The sequence below is a fragment of the Pygoscelis adeliae genome, unplaced genomic scaffold, assembly GCF_000699105.1.
Source record: "Pygoscelis adeliae isolate BGI_AS28 unplaced genomic scaffold, ASM69910v1 Scaffold358, whole genome shotgun sequence".
Lineage (NCBI taxonomy): Eukaryota > Metazoa > Chordata > Aves > Sphenisciformes > Spheniscidae > Pygoscelis > Pygoscelis adeliae.
The window spans coordinates 1,148,426-1,170,959 of record NW_008825429.1 but is presented as its reverse complement, the minus strand read 5'-3'; positions in this window follow the sequence as shown (position 1 = coordinate 1,170,959).

The window sequence follows — 22,534 nt, the reverse complement described above, 5'->3', positions numbered from 1 at the left end:
AAAGGAATCAAACGGATCACCAGAAGGCACCTTAGCTTTCCTAGATGCCTCCATTTGTATGAGACCTAATTCTAAGTAGCTTTGAGGCAGGACAATCTGTGAGGCTAATGGTTGTGCTCAGTGCTTCAAACTATTATTTAGCTCTTTTTAAAATTTGTACACGCTTAGAGTCAAGTACCAGCCCTAGTGCTACTCCACTGAGTCCCAGGCTGCAGACAACAAGCATTATAAAGTAAAGATCAACAATCCGAAGCCAAAGTAGTTAGCAATAAGAAGCCACAGAGACCTCAGTGTGGTTGGTCACCTTAAAGGAAGTGAACTTGGAAGGTCGCAGACTTCCACATCCCAAAACCTGTGGAGAGACCAGGCCAGTATTGGCAATCTTGGGAGATACCCCCAGAGAGGAGCCCAGCAGTCCTAGGTGGATCCATCCCATGAAGATGGCAGCATGTGGCTCAGACCAGCTGCTTGTGTTAGGTGCAGCATGCAGCGGATGGCTGGAGATTACAGTCTTCGGAGCTGACAGTCTAGCCCTAAAGCTATTAAAAAAAAAAATAAAGGGTAGGGGGAAAAAAAGAGAGTGCTCTTTCTAAATACGTTTCTAGTCAATGTTCCTCCCTGTCGTTTTAATCTGCACTTAGGAAAGGTACAAGCAGGCTCACTGTGGATGAGTAAGTAGACAGTACACCAACATGCATACACAGCACTGTTATACTGGCGTGCCTTGTACAGGCATTCTCTTGCTAGTTCCTCTTGCCTTTCACTTAAGTTGCTGGGGATTGCAAAGGAACACACTTCTGTGTTTGCTTATATTGAATCACTGGATGATACAGATCTTTGCTCTGTTACCTAAGACTGCCTGGTCCCATTCAGGAGCAGAGCCGTTTCTTTTTGTTGTACAGAGGTACTTGCTTTTGCCTGCTGCAGCCCTTTCCTAATGGTGAATGGAGGGAGAGTGAGTGAGAGTGTGTGTGTGTGAGAGCGAGCTTTACAAATCCCCTTATACACACCCCTTTGGCAACCTCTTTTATGAAATTTTTATTAGTATGTTCAGCAATGTGCATGTCCTCAGGAATAACAAACAGCACAGAGAGAATATATAGCCACTCAAATGGTCCAGGGGCTTCAGAAGGGAGGTGAACAATGCTACTTTAAATATTGCAGGATGGTTTACAACCCTGAGGGAGGAGGTGTGGGGGAGGAGAGGGGAAGAGCAGATGGGCACAATGTCCATTTAAGGTGGTCTGGCACAATTGTTGATGAGCAACAATGTGATTTATATTTGGAGGCTCCTTCCAGCCCCTGTTTTTCTCCTGAGTTTGCATATATGTCTGTCCCTGAAAATGTTACCTTGGATTTCAGGGGGTTCTCCAGCTAAGCTGTGCCATAGTGATTAGGTTTAAAGATTGACAAAATGTTTCAGAAATCACTTTCTTCAGACCAGATGGATGCCTGACATGGCTGACGTGCCCTGTGTTAGGGAGCTGACATTGCAGGTCGTGCTGCCCCCCTTAGCCAAAGTAAGCCAGTCTCAAATCACAAGGAGATGTGTGCCTGTCACGGGGATCTGCTGAGCTCAAAACCTCTGGTAGGACCTGAAAAACATTCAGAAACATCACTGGCCAGACACCAGACTGGCTCCAGGCTGTGCAACATGGGGAATGAAAAAACTCTGTTATTCCAGGCTTTTGGCTCCAGGAACTTTGGAACTGCACAAGATCCTTGCATTGATCGAAGGCCTTGGTGTTAGAGTAATCCTTAACAGAGCCTCATACTGCAGGGTTCTTAGTATGTGCGGTTTCCACCCAGGTCAGTGGGAGTTGAGGGTGCTCTTGCCATCAGGGTTGGAGCTGGGGAGGTTATGCTAATTCTGGCAGCCTTGGCTTGGAAAGAAGTCACCAGACTGTGCTGTTTATGTATCCCCAAATCATATTTGTGTGTTCCTTGCTCCTTTTTGAGTGCAGGAGCTTGGAGGCTGGTGGGCATAGAGCTGTTAGTTTCTTTGGGAGAAAAGGGACCTGGTATCTACAGTAGTATAGGCATCTGTCTACAGTTAGAGCATGGTTTATCTACTAGTTAAATTTCTCTGCATAGGATTGTATTTACGTTTGCCAATTCTCCTCCCCAGGTGACCCATTAAATCACATTAATCCTTCCACTCCAGTCTGTTCTTCTACTAAAATCCATGTCTTCGTCTAACTTGCTTCTCATAATCAGCCCATACGCCTGTGCTCCCATCTGAGGTGGAGGACATTTAGCCTGGTGGTCAGCAAATGGAGTTTATAGACTAACAATGGGTAGGTCTTCTTGGCTTAAGTTTTCACTCACTGTGTGATCCCCTGAAAGGCCTCTGACTTTTTGCCTCCGTTTCCCCATCTGCAAAATTGTTTATCGCATTGCAAGGCTTAATGCAGTAAGGTCATTGAGGGAGCTGATATGTAAAGGCTAGGGAAGAGCATTTATACTCACATGAACCTTGATATTGATAACAAAATTAGCCTCATTCCCGTGGTTTACTAGCAACAGTGGTATCAGACTCCATAATAAACTAAAACTGCCTGTGTAAGAGTTCTGGTTTATCTATTTGCACTAGGATTATTCTGTTAATCAGCATGGTGCAATATCACGTAAGACCATTAGAGGTGAACTGTTTTCTTAACTTCATGGTCTTCAGGCAGGTGTTTTGCATATGGAGAGACAGGCAATGATCCTTTAATGGCATATGGAAGGACCAGTATTTGTATTTCCTTAAGTGCGAGATGATAATAGACTATCAAGTATTCAGCTCTTCATGAGGCTACAAGAATAATACAAAAGGAACATGATATCATGCTGAACAGAGACTGTGAACTCTTTGGGGCAGGAACCATCACTTTTTATAATGTATGCACTGTCTCTAGCATGATAAGCAGTATGTCCCTGAGATTATTAAGCATTCCATCAGAAAAATGTCATTATTGTCACCAGAGACTTGCCTGTGTGATGAGATTTGCAAAGAACAGTCTGATATTTTAGGGATATACATGCAAAATATTCAACAGTTGGCTGTCTGCTGCTTGGAAACCCAATTTTGTCCTTATGCATTGACTTGCTTCGGCTGTTCTGGGGTCCTGGGGCCTGTGACAGGAAGGGCTGTATGACAACCTTACTCAGTTTTCTGATGTCTGGAGCGTACAGACAATTAATCCAATGGAGCTTAAGGATATGGCCAGGCATGTACAGTATCCAGCCACTAGAATAGTCAAAATGGGTGTGACTCAACAGGAGGCTGGAAAACCGCCTGACACACTTGGCAAGTGATGTAATGCTCCATTCTCAGGAGGAAATTCTTTATTGAACCCCTCTAGCAATGAACTTTTGGCCTGAAGCTGGAGTTTGGATTGCACAAGCTCAATAAATGTGTAATTATAAATACCAGAGACACACCAAGCCCCCCCCATACAAGTAGGACCTGTTTCAGAAGTCAGGAAGGAGCAAACATCTAGGCAGTGAACCCACTGCAGGAGCCAGCTGCTCTGAAGGAGAGCAGTCTCTGCTCAGGGTGTGGGCCCTGCGGGAGATGGCTCCTGCCCAAGAAAGTGTCATTGGTCATCCTGGGCATCGTGGCAGCCAATCAAGCCAGAAAAGCCATCAAACTTTCAGCCTCCTCCTCAGGTCTTGCTGCTTTGAATTGGCTGCTTGACAAGTGTGTGGTAATTCTGCTTTTACCTGAAGTCATTGCCTAATTTAGAGTTTGTTTGCAGCTTTGCCATTTAGGAGCCAGAGCTGGATGGGAAGCCCACGGCTGTTGGGCTTTCTCTGATGTGGGAGATGGTATCATGCAGAGGGGGAGAATCTCAACTTTCATAAAACATCAGTCTCCGATCTCTTTTTTTTTTTTTCTTCCTATCTTCTTAAATTAGAGTGACTACAATGTAATGCAGAGATACCAGAACCACTTTGATGTTAGAAACCTACCTGCAGCAGCTTGAAGCTCAGCATTGGTAGACCTACCCTGCTCCTTTCACTGCAAAGGGAGGATGCAGGGTTCATGGTCCAATGACACTCCACACCAGTAATACAGTGCTTTGAGTGGCAGCAGAAATGAAAGGGAGGGTCACTCAAGCATGAATGCTTCCTAGGCGATTTCAGGGCAAACTACGTTTATGATATTCTAGGCTAAGTGCATATGTGCCCACCGGTTCCGAAATGAACACTCTGATTTTCAGTCTTGTGAATTGAACCATTGGTGTTTCACATACATCTGTGCTGAATGTGGTGAGGCTGGGATGGATGAAAATTGTTTACATCTTCATTTCAACTATGACAGTGTGGGGTGGTAGAGGAAGAGTCATAGCTCTTCCTGAAAAGTTGGAGACGTTGGTTTTATGGGACTAACCAAAACCACGTTAACTGTAGCTCTGCCTGCATGTAATGGTTCTGCATCAAACCTCTGCTAGTTTGCATGATGGCTTGCTGAGCCTTTCATGTATAGGGTGGATCCAGCGCTGAAATAAGCAAATGAAAAGGATGCTGAACGAAGGGTTAGGAGTGGAACCGAGAGATGGCATATTCAGTCCTTCCTGTAGGCTAGGCAGACCTGTCCAGCCTGCTCACTGCAATTACTAGATTACCAGAACTCAACACCATTTTGAAAAGTCTGCTGTATATTTAACTGCAAACATTAGAATTGACTGTCACTGAACAAAATCAGGCAGAGGCAAAAGCCAAAAAATCATTACTCTTATGTGAGGTTGGAGAGTGGAAAAAAGAATCCTCATCCTACAGCGTTCGGAGCAATCACCCCAAAGCCGTGATGCACTGTGCAGCAACGGTGTGTTTGGAAAGTATTATGATAAAGTAGGGGGGGTGTGCATGTGTGTTTTTGTGCACACACGCATGCATTTTGGGGTTAGCAAATGGAAATGTTTTCATTTCTACCTGAATATGGATTTATCTTCCTGCTTTAATGTACCTACTACATGACCGTTTCAAAACTGTACAACAAGTGACAGTTATGAAGCGCTGTTCATACTGACTGTCAGTCAGGCCACCTGAGTGGTGATCTAGGTGTGAGGGGCTTTATTCAGGGCTCTGTAAACTTTATCACCATGTTTCTTGAAGCTCCAAAGGACATTAGAAGAGGTTGTGTCTGAATGTTCCTCCGCAGGACATGGCAGATCATAGTACAGCTACGATGCTTCTTGCTATTACAGCAGAACAGCAGCATAGTTCTATTTTGGAGGTTTACTTAGTGTGTTCTTCAGATGTGTACATATTAAACAATGTGACCAAATCATTTGTCACCGCACGTGTGCAGTTTGCTTATTTTGTTAATCCTATATAGGAAAGGGAAATCAAACGTTTTTGTGACCATTTTAACCATGTTGTTTTATAACCCTTGCAACATTCTTTTCCTTCAAATTCCGTAGTGATTCCCTTTGCCAGTCTTTTCCCTTTTTCTCTTTGAAGACTGCTGGTCATATAACCTTCTCTTTCCTTTTGTTCTGCCTGTGGACTTCAATTTGTTTTGGCACTTTCTGCAATTGTGAAACTTGAAATTAAGCTAAGATTTTTTTTATATGCTAAATCAGTTGCCTTAGGTGTGGCTGAGTGGAAGAATGTGAAAGTGTCATGTACACAGTTTAGCATAATATTTGTTTTAGCTGTAATCTTAGTACAGTATTATAATATCAAGGTAGATTATAGTTTATTATGGTGTATTATTGCAGTTAGTAAACAATGCTATCCGGTGTAATTGTTATATCAATATGACTGTTTCAAAGATCTACCAATGTTTGTACTAGAAAACTAGATTTCAAGGGTTTATAATTCATCCATTATATATTGCCTGAAGGTGGAACTTAACATAGTATGTACCAATATTGGGGAAATCCCTGTTCCCTTTGTACTATCCACTGGATTGAGGCCTATCATGCTTGGAGAAAGATCTAACCTCCTAGAGCTACGGCTATGAAGGCTTATCTTTATGGGTAGGAATCCGTGCCAATCCCTGCAACTGAAGGTAGATATTTACTCTCTCCAGCTTCTAATAAATGTATCTTCTTTTTCTTTCTTGATTTGCTAGCCAATTGACATATTTTACACTTTCGGAAGAAGGGAGCAATAGAGAAAGAAAGCGGGAAATGTTTAAGAGAGAAATTTGTTTGCCAGTCAGCAAAGAGATGAGAGTAAGAAATTCCTGGAGACGAAGTCCCACTCCCAAACTGCTAGCTGCTCCCTGACAGTCAATGTTTATTCCTTAATTTCCAGAGGGAGGGAGGTATGATGCACTTGGATTAGTCATACTCCTATCTCCCTAACCTCAGGGTGTGTTCTGGGGAGCCTTCTGCCTTAACCCCAGGGAACCTAAATGGTGTGTCTGTAGGAGATTTTTGAGTTTTCTTTTCAAAGAAAAGAAGTCTGTCTGTCTGTCTTTCTCTCCTCCTCCTTAGAGCCTGTTTTTGTTTTAGTTGAGGATGAGGCTATCTATATAAACATCAATCTTTGTCCCTTGATAAGGGACCCCAAACCCACTGTTCCTTTCTTGATGCCTGTCAGCATGATGATATCAGATACAGGTTTAGGGTATTTGAGTATGGATGTGTACATATATTTATTTATTACTGATGGAGTGCTTACAAAGAACCAGATGCAAACATGAGACTAGACAGTGAGTCATAGAGGACACAGGTGAGCAATGAGACTCCTGATGCAAGGTGCTGATGTCAGTGTCGCGAATGCCCTGATCCAGAGGCAGTGTGCCACACGCATGGAGGAGCTCTGCGCTGGAAGTTCCCGTTGGTCTAGGGAGGTGCTGTGTTGGGGTGGCTGCTAAAGGGAGCTATGGGCCATTTGTACAGAGGCACCAGAGATGAGGTTTGAGATCCACTGGATCCATGAGTTAGCAGTGGTATGTCCTGCAAACCATCTCAGATAGTAGTAATAATAATAATAATAATAACGATCACACTTAACAGAGTTCCAAGCGGCAGAATTTCAGGGACATCTGCTGTGAATTGCTTACTCTCACTATGTATTGTGTATATATTGTGTTCATATGCAGGTGTAGGTAAGTCTGAGAGTGCAAATCCAGGCAGAAGCACTTGAGCCATACCTTTTTCCCACTCCATATGCAAAGAGGAATGCAACAAGGATGAGATTCCAGAATGGGAAGAAAATGAACAAGTTTTCTGGCCTGCGGTGGACCCTGGGAGAAGCAAGCTCTGCAACTCCTTGTGAGTGCAGGATTAGTGAGGGACGATATGTGTAGGGGTGAGCTGAAAGCAGCTGTTACCAGCTTGATTCAGGGGAATCTTCTCACCCATCCTCCCTTCCCACAGGTTTCATGTGGGAGGGTGAAACCCAGCTTTGCAATCAGAACATTGTCAAATTAGTAGTAATTGGTAATTCAATAAATAATCTGCAATAATAGGAACAAGTGCTAGGGGGAGCAGAAGAGCTGTTGGTAGGACACCCATCATTTAAACAGTAGGTGTTGCTGGTGGCTTGCAGCAGTGGTTAGTAAAAGTCTTTAAATCTATAAAATGTAGAACTAGATGCATTTAAAAGAGATATGAATGTGTTTTAAAGCTTACTGTGTGATTGACCGTATCTCCTAGAATTCTACCTAATCAGTTGCACTTACCTTAAATTATAATAGGCTATGTTCTTGTATAGCACTGGTCTCTGTAGGAAGCAACACAGCGTAATGGATTAACTCAAGAGTTATTCACTGTCTAGTCTGATGCAGCCGCCTCTTGGGTGAAATACAAAAGCTAGTTAACCAACAAGACTTCACAGCAGAGTTTGGGAGGGGCACAAAATGCTGAGATTTTATATCAGCTGCCCCGGTGAAATCTGGAATAGTTCTGTCAGCTGTCAGTGGAATTGTTTGATTTATACCCATGTACAAAATTTAGCCTTAAAAATGTCTCCAGTAGAAACTGCTTCAAAATGTTAGCAAGAATTTGGCCAGAAAATGGAGTCTAAGGCAATTTCTGCTGGGAAAGCAGTTCACAGATGTATTTAAGCCAGCTGCATACACTGGCTTGGTTTCACATATGTATCTTTGGGTTGCACTCACAGCAAAGAGGATAGTATGCATATAAGCTATATCACTACACTGAAAAGCGTTAAGGAACCCAAAAGCAGACAGGACAAAGCCTTCCTATCTCATCCCAACATCATGTGAGACTTGCGTGTACTCACCCAAAAGGCATTCTCCTTTGCTGGTCTAGCTGGTTTTACCACAATAGGGTTATGATACTAGCAATTTGGTTATGGTGCAAGTGGGGGATTATTAAGGATTTAAGTTTCCTGTGGTATAATTGTATGCTTCTATGTGCAGTATTACTCTGATATTACTAGAACTGTCTACAGAAAAGACGTTTTAATATAAAAATTTTGGCAACACTTCGGTTTTCCTCCTCTTTAGGAAAAAATCTTTCTACTGCCGTGCATCATTGGTTTGTTGCCTAGGGGCTTGCTGAAGAGCAGTACTAGGTCTCTCCACTTGTCTGAAAGTTAATTCTTCTTCATTCTGCCAAGTGCCTTTTCTCTTTCAAACAGCTCTCAATACCATCCACCTTATTCTTCTCTTGCCTTCTGTGTGCTAATATCTACCTGTTGCTCCAGTAATCGCTACCATGTTGATAATACTTTGTAGATTTGTTTTCATGTGAGTATTTATTCTGTTGCAAAGCATTCTGCATAGCAATAGAGCATTCATTTATTTAATGGATGTATAAGGTACCTCTTCAGTGATGTGCTAAAAGGACAGTGCTGATCTGAAAGCAAAGCTGCTCCACTCAGACATTGAAGCTGGACAAATACAGACCAATATATGGCATAAGCAAGTGTAAACCCTTTAGATAAATCTTCCCTCAATAAAAAGTTTAGTCTGGCAAAGTGAAGGCTGAGCGAAAGTCTATAAATACATCAGGAGAGGAGGAAAACAGGAGGTAAATGCCAGGGAGGGAGAACAACTGCTTAAACTAAAGGCAACACTGGCACAAGAACAGATGGGTATCATCTAGCCAGTAGTAACTTTAGGCTGGTAATTAGAATGTTCCTAACCATCAGAGGAGAGAGATTCTGGAGCAGACTCCTGGCAAAAAGTGATGCTTTGCTGGTTTTTTGGTTTGGGTTTGTTTTTTTTTTTTTTATCCTTGCTGCGAGCTGAGTTTAAGACGGAACTCAGTAAGCTGGCATGAGGGGTTATATTATCTGATGTACTGGCTGTGTTTGCACATGTCCTTCATCCTGTGCCCCTGCAGTTCTCAGTGAGTGGAAGGCGGGGGGGGGAGAATAGCATGTAAGTAAACTCACACTGCATAGATGCTGACGTTTATCTGGAGTGTTTTCATGCTTCCCATCCTTGGACTGTGGGAGAGGAAATAGCCAGGAGCTCTCTCTTGTGTCCCTGTGGCACAAACTATCAGTCCCAGAACTGATTCCTCATGTATAAGGCCTGAAGATACGAGGAAGCAAGAAAACTCACCCTGGGGAGTCTGTCCCTCTACAAAGGATTGCAGAATGGTCCTCCCTAGCGCTGGAGAAGACAGGCCTGGACCAGAATGTCAGATCTAAAGAGCTGTAGTTTTGCAGCCTGTCAACTCCAAATCTGAGGTCTGTAGCATGAACCTATCTCCAATGACATCTCATTGACTCTGAATCACTTCTCCTGCTGCTAACGTACAACAGGCAGATGCATATTCACACCCACTGCTCACCTGTGATTCTGTTTTTCTCTTTAGTAATTGTGCAAGTCACCTGATAATTCAGCTAAAAGCCCTTACGAGACATTACATAATGTCCTCGGAGAAACCCTGTCTGCTGTAACATTGGATAGGTTATTATGTAAAACTTTCTCTCTTTTTCTCAGTTGTTTGTTTTTGGGTGGGGAGTCAGGCTGGATTTCCACTTGGCTGAACCTAAAAGGTTTCAGGTTTACACTGAATTGCTCCACTATTTTATTAATCTCTGGAGACTGTGCTGGAACTGGCCTTAGCATCACAAGTGAAATGAGTTTGGCAGGGTTCTCTGGAGTCTAGGCAGCACACCTGGCTGTGCTTTGAGGTGTGATTCAGCTCAAGTGGTAACACTTACTCAAGAAAGCCCTCAGCTCTAATGTGATGATTTAATTAGCATCACTGGACCAGCTCCATGGCATAAAACCTTCCCCCAGTACTCCCTCAGGACTGCAGAGCTTTCTATATGCACAAGTAATGCTGAAGGGATCGTGCATTGCTTGCAAACATGGGCAGGAGAGCTGTGGGCAAGGCCTCTGTTGAGCAGGATGAGTACAAAGAGGCAGATCCCAGCTTTACCTACTGAAACCCCTGCCTGTGGCTTCTCTTCCTTGGGTGGCTGTTGAAGGCTTGAGCAGAAGGACTGGCTTGCTCACTCTTCCCTTTTTTGCTCAAGACCCTGAGGCCCTGCCTGCTCTAATGAATGGCCTGTGGGTGACACTGAGCTTCTGCGGAGGTCTGAAGGAAGGTTGTAAGTTAACCAAAGCAGTGAGGCACCCAGCCATCCCTCAGCATCCTGCTTCTGTCTGCGCCTTGAAAAATCTCCATCCCCAGCTGCTAGGGCGGAGGGGAGTGAGCAAACCTCTACTAGCAGCTTCCCCCAGCTGAAGCAGTAGCAGATGAGTGACCAGGCATTAACAGCCATTGTCACCACCATGTCATTGCATGAGTGCTGGAGGAGCTGATTCATTTCTGTGGGTCTCCAACCCTCATCTGCATTCTTGCACCAGTGTCCTGTCCACTGTCCTGCCCGGCATCCAGCTCAGCGTAGCTCATCATCTGCCCCAGCAGAGAGACCAGGAGCTTGTCAGGGCTGTGGTGTAGGCAGCATGTTGTTAGGGGAGTGGATAGGAGAGCAGGGATGAGAGCCTTAAGCTGATGTCCTGGGCAGAGGACATGCTGAGGGACTCTGCTCCCTGAGCCCCCCCCAGCAGGGTGCCCACACAGTGGAGGGAGAAACTGTGCACCAAAGCTCAGGTCAATAGAGTTCATCCATAACTGTTTTCCTTTCTGTCCAGAAGTTCTGAATGGAAATACACTCTCTGAAACACTGCTTTTGGCTGGATATTTCAAAGCAGAATGCAAAAGTTTGTTTCAGCTCAGAGAGTTCTCTTTGCAGTGAGATTTTGAGAGACCTTTTCTTCTTGAAAACTAAGATTAAAGAAAGTCATCAACTGCAGAAAAATTTCAGTTGAGGAATCTATCAAAAAGTGCAAAATATTAGTTTAAAAAAATTCCCCTATTGAGAGGGAGGAAAAAAACCAATTATTTTAAACAGCTATGCTTTTCAAAGCAAAATTTTTCCAGTCAGAAAAATATCAAACAGCTCTACCAAAATTATGTTTCCTTCTGCTTGTTCATTTCTCTTTTTTTTCCCTTTTTTGGGACATCCGGTAACAACCGAGAATCCAGAAAGTCTTTTTTCCCCAAAGGTTTGCAAACCTGCTTGATGAACAAGCTTCAGGCTTGTCATGAAACCTGAACCCAAGGAAGGTTTCCTGGCTTCAGCTTTCAGTCTGATGTTGCACATGGCTCTGGCTCAGAGGGTTGCTTTAGTATTGGAGCAGGGATGGGAAATCCACTTGTGCAGAGGAAAAAAAGATGGAAAGTGTATGGGCTGCAGTGTGGAAAATCCAGGTGCAGGGCAGCCTCTCTGTCCCTGCTCCTAAACTCTGGGCTGGTGTTATGCTGCAGTTCTCACCAGCTTTGGCAGCTGAACTGGATTGCTGTGGACCACCTTAAATGTTTTCCATGCCAGCTGAGCACAGAAAGCTGCTGAAATGGGTCTCTGCTGTGTAGTGCGCACTCTCTCTTAGCAATGCCCTCATGGTGACTCAGAGTCCCATTCCCCGCTTCTTTTAACCCACAGCAGGTCAAGAGTTTAACAAAGTGACTGGGGCTGGGAGCCAAGTCCCCAGAGTTGCAATCTGCAGCCAGCATGCCAGCATCTGGAAAGCGTTTGTGACCAATAAAAAATGAATGTGCAGACTCTGCCAAAGCAGCAATCATTTGGCATCTCAAGCCCAGATCTTTACAAGATGATTCTTCTGTGGCTTGGAAAGGCTTGCCTTAGTGTTTTCTAATAAAAACAGTTCTGGGCTGGGCCAATGGGTGAATAGTGCTGTGCGTCGCCACATGGGAGACAGCCAGCCGGGAATGGGAAGACATTGCTGGAGTCTAACCTCTCCGGCTGGCTGCCTTATGTCGGTGATGCTCTCACTCAGGCTAGGGACGGGGCGCTGTGGGTGCTACAACAGCTGCCATTCAAAGCATGCTCCGACCTTGAGCTGTTTCATCTGGTGCCACAGGACTCCTGGGGAAGGACACACAGAGTAGCAGAGGGTAGAGAATACCCTACTATTAAGGCACGAAGCTCTTGGTCAGTTTGACAAGAGCTGCCTTAGACTAACCCATGGATAAAGCGGTTTCCAGCACTTAGCAGTCACCTTTCCAGCTGGTGCAGCTTAAACATGCAAGGTTGTCTCTGCAGGGCACAGTTGCATTCCCACCTTTTTGTAAGTTCCTGACTGCAAGAGATCAGTGGGATTGTAGGGGGCTGCTTCCAGGCCTTCTCAGGTACAGTTAACAGCGTAGGTCCACGTCCACCCTTGACGACACTGAAGAGAAGAGGTTTGGTGTATGTATGGGCTTGGTACCTTGGAGTGGTACAAGCCTGCTAGGGACATTCAAGAAGGGGGAGAGAGCAGCATAACATGCGAATGCTACCATTGGTAGTCCTTGCCAGCAACTAGCTCATACTGCTGTTGTTGAGCACATCCAAGAGTCTTTCCCATTGCTTCCAAGCTCTGTCCCTAAGGATGTGTTGAACTCGGCACCCTGCTCCTCCTTGCAATGCTGGTGGGATGGGTTTGTCCATATGCATGTTCCATGTTCCTTCCCTCAGCTGTATTCCTTCCTTTCTGTTGCTTTATTGCTCTTCTCTGGAGTGACCATGACTGGCAGTGATGTGCAAGCCTGTAGGGCTGTTTGGACTCCACCACCACATACCCTGAATTCCACTGTGAGGAAACAAACACAAATGAGTGGAAGCTTAGTAATTGTCTTGCAAGTTGCCAGAATACTTTTTGCTGGAGCTAGATGGATGTTGTTCCTATGGTGTAATCCTTCTGACCACAGAATCAACACAGTGCCATGGCTAAAGCAGTGCAGCTGGGGTGCAAAAAACCCCACGGCTAAACCCCAGTCGTAACTCTGAAGACAGTGAAAAGAAACTCATGATTGTTTGTTCCCCTAATTCTAAGCATGATCTGCAGAGGGACTGCCACCACAGAAGAGGAAGCTGGCATCTAAACTGTGGGATTAGAGCACAGATACAATACAGATGCCCCAGTTTCCTGCATTTGATCTTGCCTTTGAGGGGCATCAAAACTAATGATTGGGAGGATGTTTGGAGGATGAGAAATCCTGTAAGTGAAGGAATTTTATTTTATTTGTTTACATTTCAAACTGCAGATATTTGAAGTGAGGTCCTCTGGGACTGCCAGAGCTGTGCATTAATACTGCCGTTTTACTAAGTTTGGTTTGACTCAGCACCGTTTGTTCTCACCTGGGTCCTGCCTGCAATAGGAAAGTAAGACCGAGTTAGCCAGTGTCAGCTACTGCATGTTAATGTGCTTTTCCATATGTTTACAAAGAGTAGGTTAGGGTGGCTGACCCAGGGTAGGTAAAAAGAGCATGGTTTGAAGAGATGTTACTGGTCTGGGTCAACCTATAGTATTGCTAAAATCTCCCCTTGTGTTCCTAGTCTTGGCAGGATTAAGAAAACAAAACCAACCCTCCCCCGCCAACACCTTTTGCTTTGAGTTTGTGTCACACATGCAAAATCCCTCCAAAGGAAACTGCCAAATCCACTTTATGTGCCCTGGTTTGGAAACTTTAGATTGGGCAAAGTTGGCTTTAAAAGTTGAGTAACTCTTGGCCAAAACCAGCCTGAATTCAAATCTCAGAATAAAGAGAAATCCAGATGCATATTTAGTTTTGCTTTGGGGCATTTCTTAGAATACTAAAGTTATTGTCGCTTATGCCTGTAGTCAGTTTAAAATCAGTCCCTGGGAGATGGCTGGTTCATGTCAGCCATGTTCTCCAGAAGTGCCAATTCTTTCTCCTTTTGTTACTTTTCATGCTTTTTTTTTTTTTGTGAAAGGTGCCTTATTAGCCCTAGTAAGAGATTGTTTAGAGCTTGCAAAATACGTCTTGTGACTACTCAGCACTTTCCATGCATCCCTGAACACTGCTTCTATTTCCTCTTGATGGAGACGGGCCGGTCTCTTTGCTTCTGTCGTCCACACAGCAGTTTCCTCACAGCATTAAAAATGTTCCACTTCCTACAGATGCTTAGATATGCTGGACTGGGGTTGCATTAACCCTAGCAGTGCTGCTGCACTGACAGGGCCCGTTGAGCTTCCCAGTGATAAGAAGCTGCTTTGTTAGCAGAATGGGCTGATGCCCCAGCTGCCCCTGGGAGGTAGTGGGGTGCTAGGCAGGCAGATCCATAATAAAAGAGGAAGGAGGTATAGGACTGTGGCATGTCCTGGGCACCTGGGCAGTGCAGCTAGCATTGGTTTGGATGCTGCATCTGTAGGATGGCAGCTGGAAGGCTCGAGGTATGGAGACAGATGACAGTTTAGACAGCAGTGGGATGCAGGATAGCTGTGCGGTAATGCAGAACATACATCTCAGGAGGTAGGTACCGTGCATGCTGGTGAGCAACAAGCAGATAGTGTGCGCCCATCACAAGGTGACAGTGATACGTGAATGAGACAGTTCTTGTGATGATCCTGGGGCTGGAAATCTTTCACCAGTTTGATTTCTGGTGGCTTAAGATCATTAACCCTCTTGCATACAGGAGGCTGCTGTCTGTGTGGTCACAGAATACTTCTGCTGTTTATCCTTAAACATGTTCAAACAAAGGCTGTTGCACTATATCTAAGCATTCTCCAGTTGCTGCACATTCTCCTCTTCCCTGCCTCTCTGACAGTGAAGGGTTAAATCCCCCTTTCCCCATGTGCCTGCAGATGAACTGTGAATATGCAGCTAGGACCTGTTTTCACGCATATGTCCCTTTCTATAATCCAATCTTTTCCACTGTGGCACAGACCTGGAGGCTCTTCTGCAGTGTAGTATGGCAGGTCTGCTGCCATGGGATAAGAAGCAGTAGATTGATTTACATAATCACATATGCAAATAAGACAAATCAGGGTCCTTTCATTCAGCTTTGGTTTTAAGGGGACTCTGTCCATGGGCTGAGAGCAAAGGGATTTGAAAGGGTGGTTTTCTTCTCTTGAGCTCTTGTGAAACAGAGCACACCCTCAGAAAAGTACTGCTGTTACCAGACGTGTACAGCCCAGTGGGCATAAATGATTAATTGTGCAAAAACACCTGATAACCCATCCCATGCAAATACACCCTTATCCTCTAGGCCTGCATCATCTGTTCCCTCTACTAGAACTGTGGACTGCATCCTTATGCAGGAAATGAAAGAAACTCCATCTCTGAGGAACAAAAGGAATTCATCTCTTCATCTGGCGGAACATTTAAAAAATGTTAAGAGCAGCAACAGCCTCACACCTGTGGCATACCAGATGAGTGCTGGTGGAGACACGTGGGGAGGTCATTTCAATGTGTGCCCTTAAAAAGGCTACAGAGAATAAATCAGAGCGCAGCAGTGTCTGTCAGCACTCAGAACGAGGACTCCAAACATTTGTGCTTCTACTTGGTTCAGTTTCTCTTAATCCTATGTTTTACCTCCGTCCTGCAGGGATGCTGGCCAGCCTGGTGTGGGCTTCAGGAAAGCTCCCAAAACGCCAGAAGAGAACGGTGTGAGCCATCCATGACAAATTCACTGATCAGTTCAGTGATCTTGTTTCCAGCAGTGACCCTTGTAGGGGCTCCCAAGGAAAACTCCAAAACGAATGAGGCTAACAAGGTACCTGTTAAGGCAGTACCTGTTCTTGACTTGTGAGGATAGGACAGGTACCAGCAGCTTTGCACATTTTAGCCTGGCTGCTGGAGTGCTCTAAAGATCTAATGAATGAATGATCAAAAGATGCTATCTTTAATCAAATTTCTTTAATCCTTTAAAAAAAAAAAAAGAACAAACAACAAAATTAGTAAGCTATTCAGCCCTCTCTGGCAACAGTGGGACTAGAGGTAAATTGGATGTGTTAATTAAATTTGACAAAAGGTCATTATTTTTTATTCAGTGTTTAAGTGCTTTGCCTTTAGAATTCCACTGTCTTTAAGGGGTATCTTGCTGTGCCGTTCTGCCTGAGTGATCAACTCTTGCTTGAACATACATGGAACTTTCCAATTTGCTTTAAAGCTTTAGATGAGGGAAAATATGGCCAGGTCCCCTAGCTAAATGCCACGGATTAAGGAAAAAAACCAAACCCAAGAGATGCAGTAGCTGGGTGCTGCTGACTCTTTTGTCCATTACAAGTTCTGATGGCATGAAGCATAACAGTGGGCATTCAGAGGTAGGTAAAGCTGTGTCTTTAGCTTTAGGCAGTCTCCTCAGTGAGGGAAAAATATTTTTATCTAAGTCTGCTAAGCAGCTTCATCATCCTGGAGTTTATAGCTGCAGATTCGAGGCTGCTCTAGGGGTGCAGTGCAGTGGCCCTTGTCATACCCTGCTACCCAGAGGTTGGCAGAGCTCTGTAAATAGCTACTGCCACATCCACTATGCTAAGGGCAGGGAGAGGGAATGAAAAAATGCCGAATGGATTGCTTTGGCGGTGTTAGGAGGCTCCCTCTGACATCTAGTTAAGTCACCTCTGCAGTCTCTTTACCCCTGGAGCAACACAAAGTTACCATAGATAGGATCAGAGTTGGCTCATTAGGAGTGTGTAAGCTGTTCCTGCCCGCCTTCCTTGTACACTCCATTGCACCCAGCAGCTCTCTCAGTTCTTCTAAATCAGTATCTACTGCAGAGGATTAACAGCATTATCTGTCCTGTCTAGCAGGACATCTCAGAAGAGCATAGAACCAAAGATCGTGTGGTTCTTGTAAGAATTAGCTAGTACTGAAGAGAAATACAGCTTCTCTGCATTCCTGAGAGCACTCTTTACAGAGATAGTAATGAAGCTGTGTCGATTTTTTGCAACTGTAATGCTCATACAGCAACAGTGTTGAGGGTATGGTGTGTTCTCTGAGGCTTACTCCCAAAATGAAGCTGAGCACACTGTTACTGCTAGGAGACAGAGCTACTGTTAGCACGTAGATCTGAGTTCAGGCTCTGATGCCCAAGAGATAGGCCCTCGCTACTGAGATGCGTTGAATTTGCATAGCATTTTGCAGCACCAGTGCACACTGGGTAGAACTAGTTAAGTCAGGCAGTGCTGTGCTGGAACTGGTGCATCACAAACAAGAAACTAGTACAATCTCTTCTTGACTACGAGTGGATAAACTCAGGTGGTAGCTGCTGCCACCACTGCCTGTCTTCAGCAAGCCTGTTAGCAGCTGAGGCAGGAAGAGTAGGGGATTAAAGGAGGATTGGTGGCTTTTTTCCTTGAAAGGTGAGCTTTTGAAAGCTAAGCTGAGTTTGCGTGTCAGGCAGAAGCTGGGTGTGCCTGACACAGCCTCTCCTGTGGTCTCATGGAGAGTCTGGGTCTGGAACGCTGGGGCTGCAGCAGCTTTTAAAAGTGCTCATCCATGTAATTTGATTCTGTGTTTTGCTTCTACAGTCAGTAGGGATGTCTTTGCCATCTCTCGATCCTTATTCCAATGATAAGCCTGACCTGGACCGCAGGTGTCACCCAGCATCCAGTTTCTCAGTTCTGACCAAATCCACGTTGGGTGGGATGGGAGGCATACTGACCAGCTCTGCCTTTACACGCAGAAGTATTTGCCATAGCAGAGAATCTTGCAAATGTGAGTGTGTGTATTTATAGGGAGGCAGATGTAAACCACATTTGTCCCGTGTTTCTGGCAAAGAGAGAGCGTGAAATATTTGTGACCCGAGTCATTGGCTTTCCTGCCATTTGTATAAAAATTTCCAGATGCGATTGTTGATGCCTCACCTGGGACCAATTAAAGAAAGAAGGAATATCCAGAACCAACTGTGTTCATGTGGATGCTTGACTTGTTTGTGTGTGTGCGTGTGCGCATCTCTGTTGCGATGTGTGTGTTTTAAAGTAAAGCAGAATTTCAGTTCAAAGAACTTGTGTTTTCTCCTTCCAGGGCCTTACTTTTGTCTACATTATCCTTTCTGCCTCAGATTGTCCCTGTCCCACAAACCAGGATCAATTTGGACTTCTTAGACACTTTCTCTCCTCATATTCATCCTCACACCTTTTTCTGTTATGCCTTCCAATAGCTGCTCTGTGGCTCGCCTTGATCACAGTGCTCTTCGATGCAGGCACAGCAAGGTTTCCTGGAGAAGAAGGTTCCTGAATGCTATAAACTTCTAGAAAGACAGCGTGAAATCCCTAGTAACACAACAGTGACTAACCAGAACAGGGTCCAGCACAATGTTTGGACTGCTCACCACCAAGTGACCCCTGTTCTCTGGTCTGTCTCCTGCCATCACTTTTCTCACCTATTACTTCAGCTGTCAGTCTGCTGGGTCCATATTAGACTGTGCCTGGAGATTAAAGTCCTGGCTCTCCCCTTCCAGGCTGTGTCCACAAAAACTTTCTCCTGATCATCTGTTTTGTCTCCATTTTCTTCAGTCTGTTAATGACTGGAAACTTCTATCCCTCTTGCTTCTTCTCTGTTGAGTTTCTCTGTACTTTTTTGTCCCTACCCATAGTCCTCCCTGAGTGTATTTACCAAGCTACCTCCCTGCCTTAGTCATACTCTGCTGGAAAGCAAATCTGCAGTCATCCAATCTTCTTCCCTTCTTTTGTTGTTGTTTTTGCAAGGGGAGTTCAAACAAACAAACATCCCCCACCCCCCAACATCTGGTGCCTTTCAGGAACCTTAAACTCATGGCCAGAATGAGCATGTGGAAGGAAGGACAGGATGGGAATCCAGCTAGCTTGCAAAAACTAGGCATGGACCCAAAGACACAGGTTTACTCTAATTTAAAGTAACCAAGAATAAAATTTGTACTTTTCTGCTTATCAGTCATCCCCTTTTAGCCATGATCAAACCCGTTTTGTGTACTTTCCTCCATGCCTGCTGGTGTCACCCACTTTGCTGTGTGGGCACAAGGCCTTCCCTGTGCAAGCAGTTATTCTAAAAGGGGAAGAATGCAGGGTCATGTCTGCAGCAGGATTCATTGGACAAAAGGTCTGGAACCAGAACTGTTGCTGGAGGGGCTGTTCCTGTGTAACTTCAAACCCGGCGTGGCAAGTATCGGGTCCAAAGTGAACGTTGCTTTCCTCTATCTCATTTCTTAGCATTCCCCAAGTGGATTTGGATATGTTTATGCTTCTTTTCAACACAGAGGATAATTAAAATATAATTGTGAATGCTAGTGTATGTTTTACACAGTCATTTGTTCATTAACAAGACTTTTTTGGGATAGTTATGTTTTAGCTCTAGACTTTCAGCTAGGATTTTATTCCTCCAGCAACAGATATTCATAGCTAGACTAGAATTGACAGTCTTATTAGATGACATGTTAAAACGGGACTACAACTCAAGTGTAGATTTATCTTTTCTGTGTCTGTTGAGGAGAGATATACACGTGCTCTAACCAGCTGATTATAGTATTTCTAAAAGGATTATTTTTGTTTCCATGGAATATAGTGAAGGGAAATTATTCAGTGTATTGTTGTGCCTTGGAAAACATCTTTAACAGTTAAAATTGTTCTGCTTCATTTTTTATTATTTCAAAAGGGACAAACACATTCAGAAAATAAGGATATGGCTGTCATTTGCACAGTGAAGCTTTTAGGTGTCCATATGTATTTGAAGTGGTATTGTTCTCTTCTTGAAGTTCTAGCTGGTATGGGTGTAAACCTCTCGGACTTTGCCCATAGGTTTATGCTGGCACCACTGACCATTGACACAGACAACTTTCTGCAGTATGGATAGGTGTATTCTAACTCCATTGTGATATTGCGGATGTCAGGTGCTCCAGCTGCCTAGTATTGAGTCTCTCGCTCTCCTTCTGTGTTGCAAGCAAGTAAGAAAATAAATGCAGTGCTACAATATTCCCCTATCTGCTCTGTTTCCTTGCAAACATTCCAGCTGCCCTGGGCTTTATACCACACTGCACCGTGGGGTGTGCTACATACAGCTAGGCCGGGAGAGGAAGGGTAAAGATAAACTGAAGCAGTGAGCTTAGCAATGCATCAGCCAGGTTATCTCAGCTTGCTGTATGGTGCCAAAACTTCCCTGAGTTGGCTCTTTGATGCCTGGCCTCTTTGTCTTTAACCCTAGGAAGACCAGAATGGTGGTTTTCACCCTTCCATGTGCTATGAGCCATAGCCTCTCAAAGGAGGGGGTGAGACAACAGTGCCCAAAGGGCAAGTGTGGGAGGAATGAGGGTTGGCAGCTGGAAGCCAGGGGGATGAGATGCTGGGACACTGGCTGCTCTTGGTGTAGCAAGCACTGTGGTGGCCCCAGGGCAGTGCAGGAAGACTGGGGTTAGAGGGAAGCTGTCTAAAAAAGATCAAATGGAAGATAGAAGTGGATGAAGAAGATTCATGGCTATATTAGAGCAGGGGAGTGGAGTGCTAATATACTGGTGGCATGATCAGGTATCTGGCAGGGTTTGTTTGCAGTGAGGCCAAGCTGAATATTCTGCTGCAGAAATGATTCCTCACTTTGCAGAGGAACTTCTGCCAAGTCCCTTCGTCTTCTGGCTCCCAGGTCTGGATGTCTTGCTCAAGTCATGGGGCTTCCAACCAGTTTCCTGGCTGCTGCAGACTAAGGTGGTGCCAGTACTTCTAAAAACAGCCCGTGCTCTCTTCTCCTCCTCTTCACTTTGATGAATTCCTGCCTCCTCCCTTTCAAGCAATGCTTATTCAGCTTTCCTTGCTAGATTCTCGCCCGCTCTGGAGCATACTGAGCCCTGACCTGAGGAGTGGAGTAGGTAATGCAGGAGGGGCAATTTTAGGAAATATTCAGCCTTCCCTGCTATTACGAGACAGGTCTGACTGCTTTGAGCTGCTTTCTACCTTCAGCACTTGCTTGTTTGTCCCAGTAATGCTTAAATGAACTCTTTTAAAGCTTTGGGTTTTTTTTTCTCCTATCTGAAGGGAAACTTGTATTGTTGAGGATCTGGCCCGTTTCCTGTGTACTTTAATCAACACTGGGCTGTGCTTTAAACTGTAAGGACTTGGGGGGCAAAGACTCCCCCAGGTACATAGCACTTGCTGATGGGTGCTGGTATGGAGCGTGTTAGGGAAAAGAGAACCTCAGTCGTGGCTGCAAGCAGGGAAGGGCTCATGCCCCACTACAGCAGGGCCACGGGCCACCTCTCCCCCCACATAAGCAGAGCTATTGCATTGGTGCAGCAAAGGTCCTGGGGGCCCTCCAGGCTTGTGGGAGGAAAGGGTTCACCTCATCCTCCCAGGGGCTGTGGGCCGCTGCATGCCTGACCGGAGGTGGGTGACAGCCAGGAGCCAGGCTCAGGAGCAGGCTGCCTTAGGAGGCAGGGACAGTGTGGTGGGGCTGGTGTGAGCTCTTCCAGCAAGGCAGCGCCTGTGTGGACTGGGGGGAGGCCTGTGGGTGAGAAGGAGAGGTGGGGGGTGCCTAAGGCAAGTGGCTGTCTGTGTTGTCTTGTATGTCAGACTTGATTAGATTTGGCTGGCGCTGGGACGAAGGCCTCCATGCTGCAAGGGGTGGGGTCTGGCTGGAGGGGCAGAGCCAGGCCCTCCTTCTTTTATGTGCTGCTGAAAAGTGGCCTTTGTTGTGGGGTTTGCAGGCTTTGTCCCATCCTGGAAGCAGTGCCCCTTTCTCCGGGCTTCAGCCCCGGAGAGAGGTGAGCAACCCTGTCTTTTTGTGTCAGATCTGAGCTCTGCCTTGTGCCTGTGCTTGGGTCTTGCACTGACCCCCTGGGGGTCGAGAGAAGCATTTTTCCTGCTAGTTTGGAGTTGTTAATTTGAAACTGTGTTTGGCGAGGATCCAGCAAGGTGTTAAGCTACTTTCAGTCGGGAGTTCCCCCCCAGGTCCCTCCCCTGTTTCTTCAACCCTTTGTGAAAGGGTTAGAAGAACAACTGGAGATAGAAACTCTAATAAAATCTGCTGTTCCAGGCCTTTCTGCAAACATGTCCCCCTCAGCCTGAGTGATCTGCAGTCAGCAACTTCCCATAGGGGTTTTCATCTTAAGGTTTTGTCTTGCTAGTATTAATTTTGAGCAGCATAACAGGCTGGGAGTAAGCATCCCTTAGTTGACTTTATGGACCTCTGAGCTCAGGGATGGATAATCGTCTAGTCCCTACAAACTGCATACCAAAATCTTCCTGTGTCAGAGAGCCACAAGATGTATACCCCACAAACCAGAGAGCTCGGTGGGTGGGAAGGAAAAAGGTGGGTGTTCCAGGGAACGATTTTCAGACCATGGGTCCCAGGGGTCTTGCCTCTCTACTGTGGGATAGAGCTGGACTTGA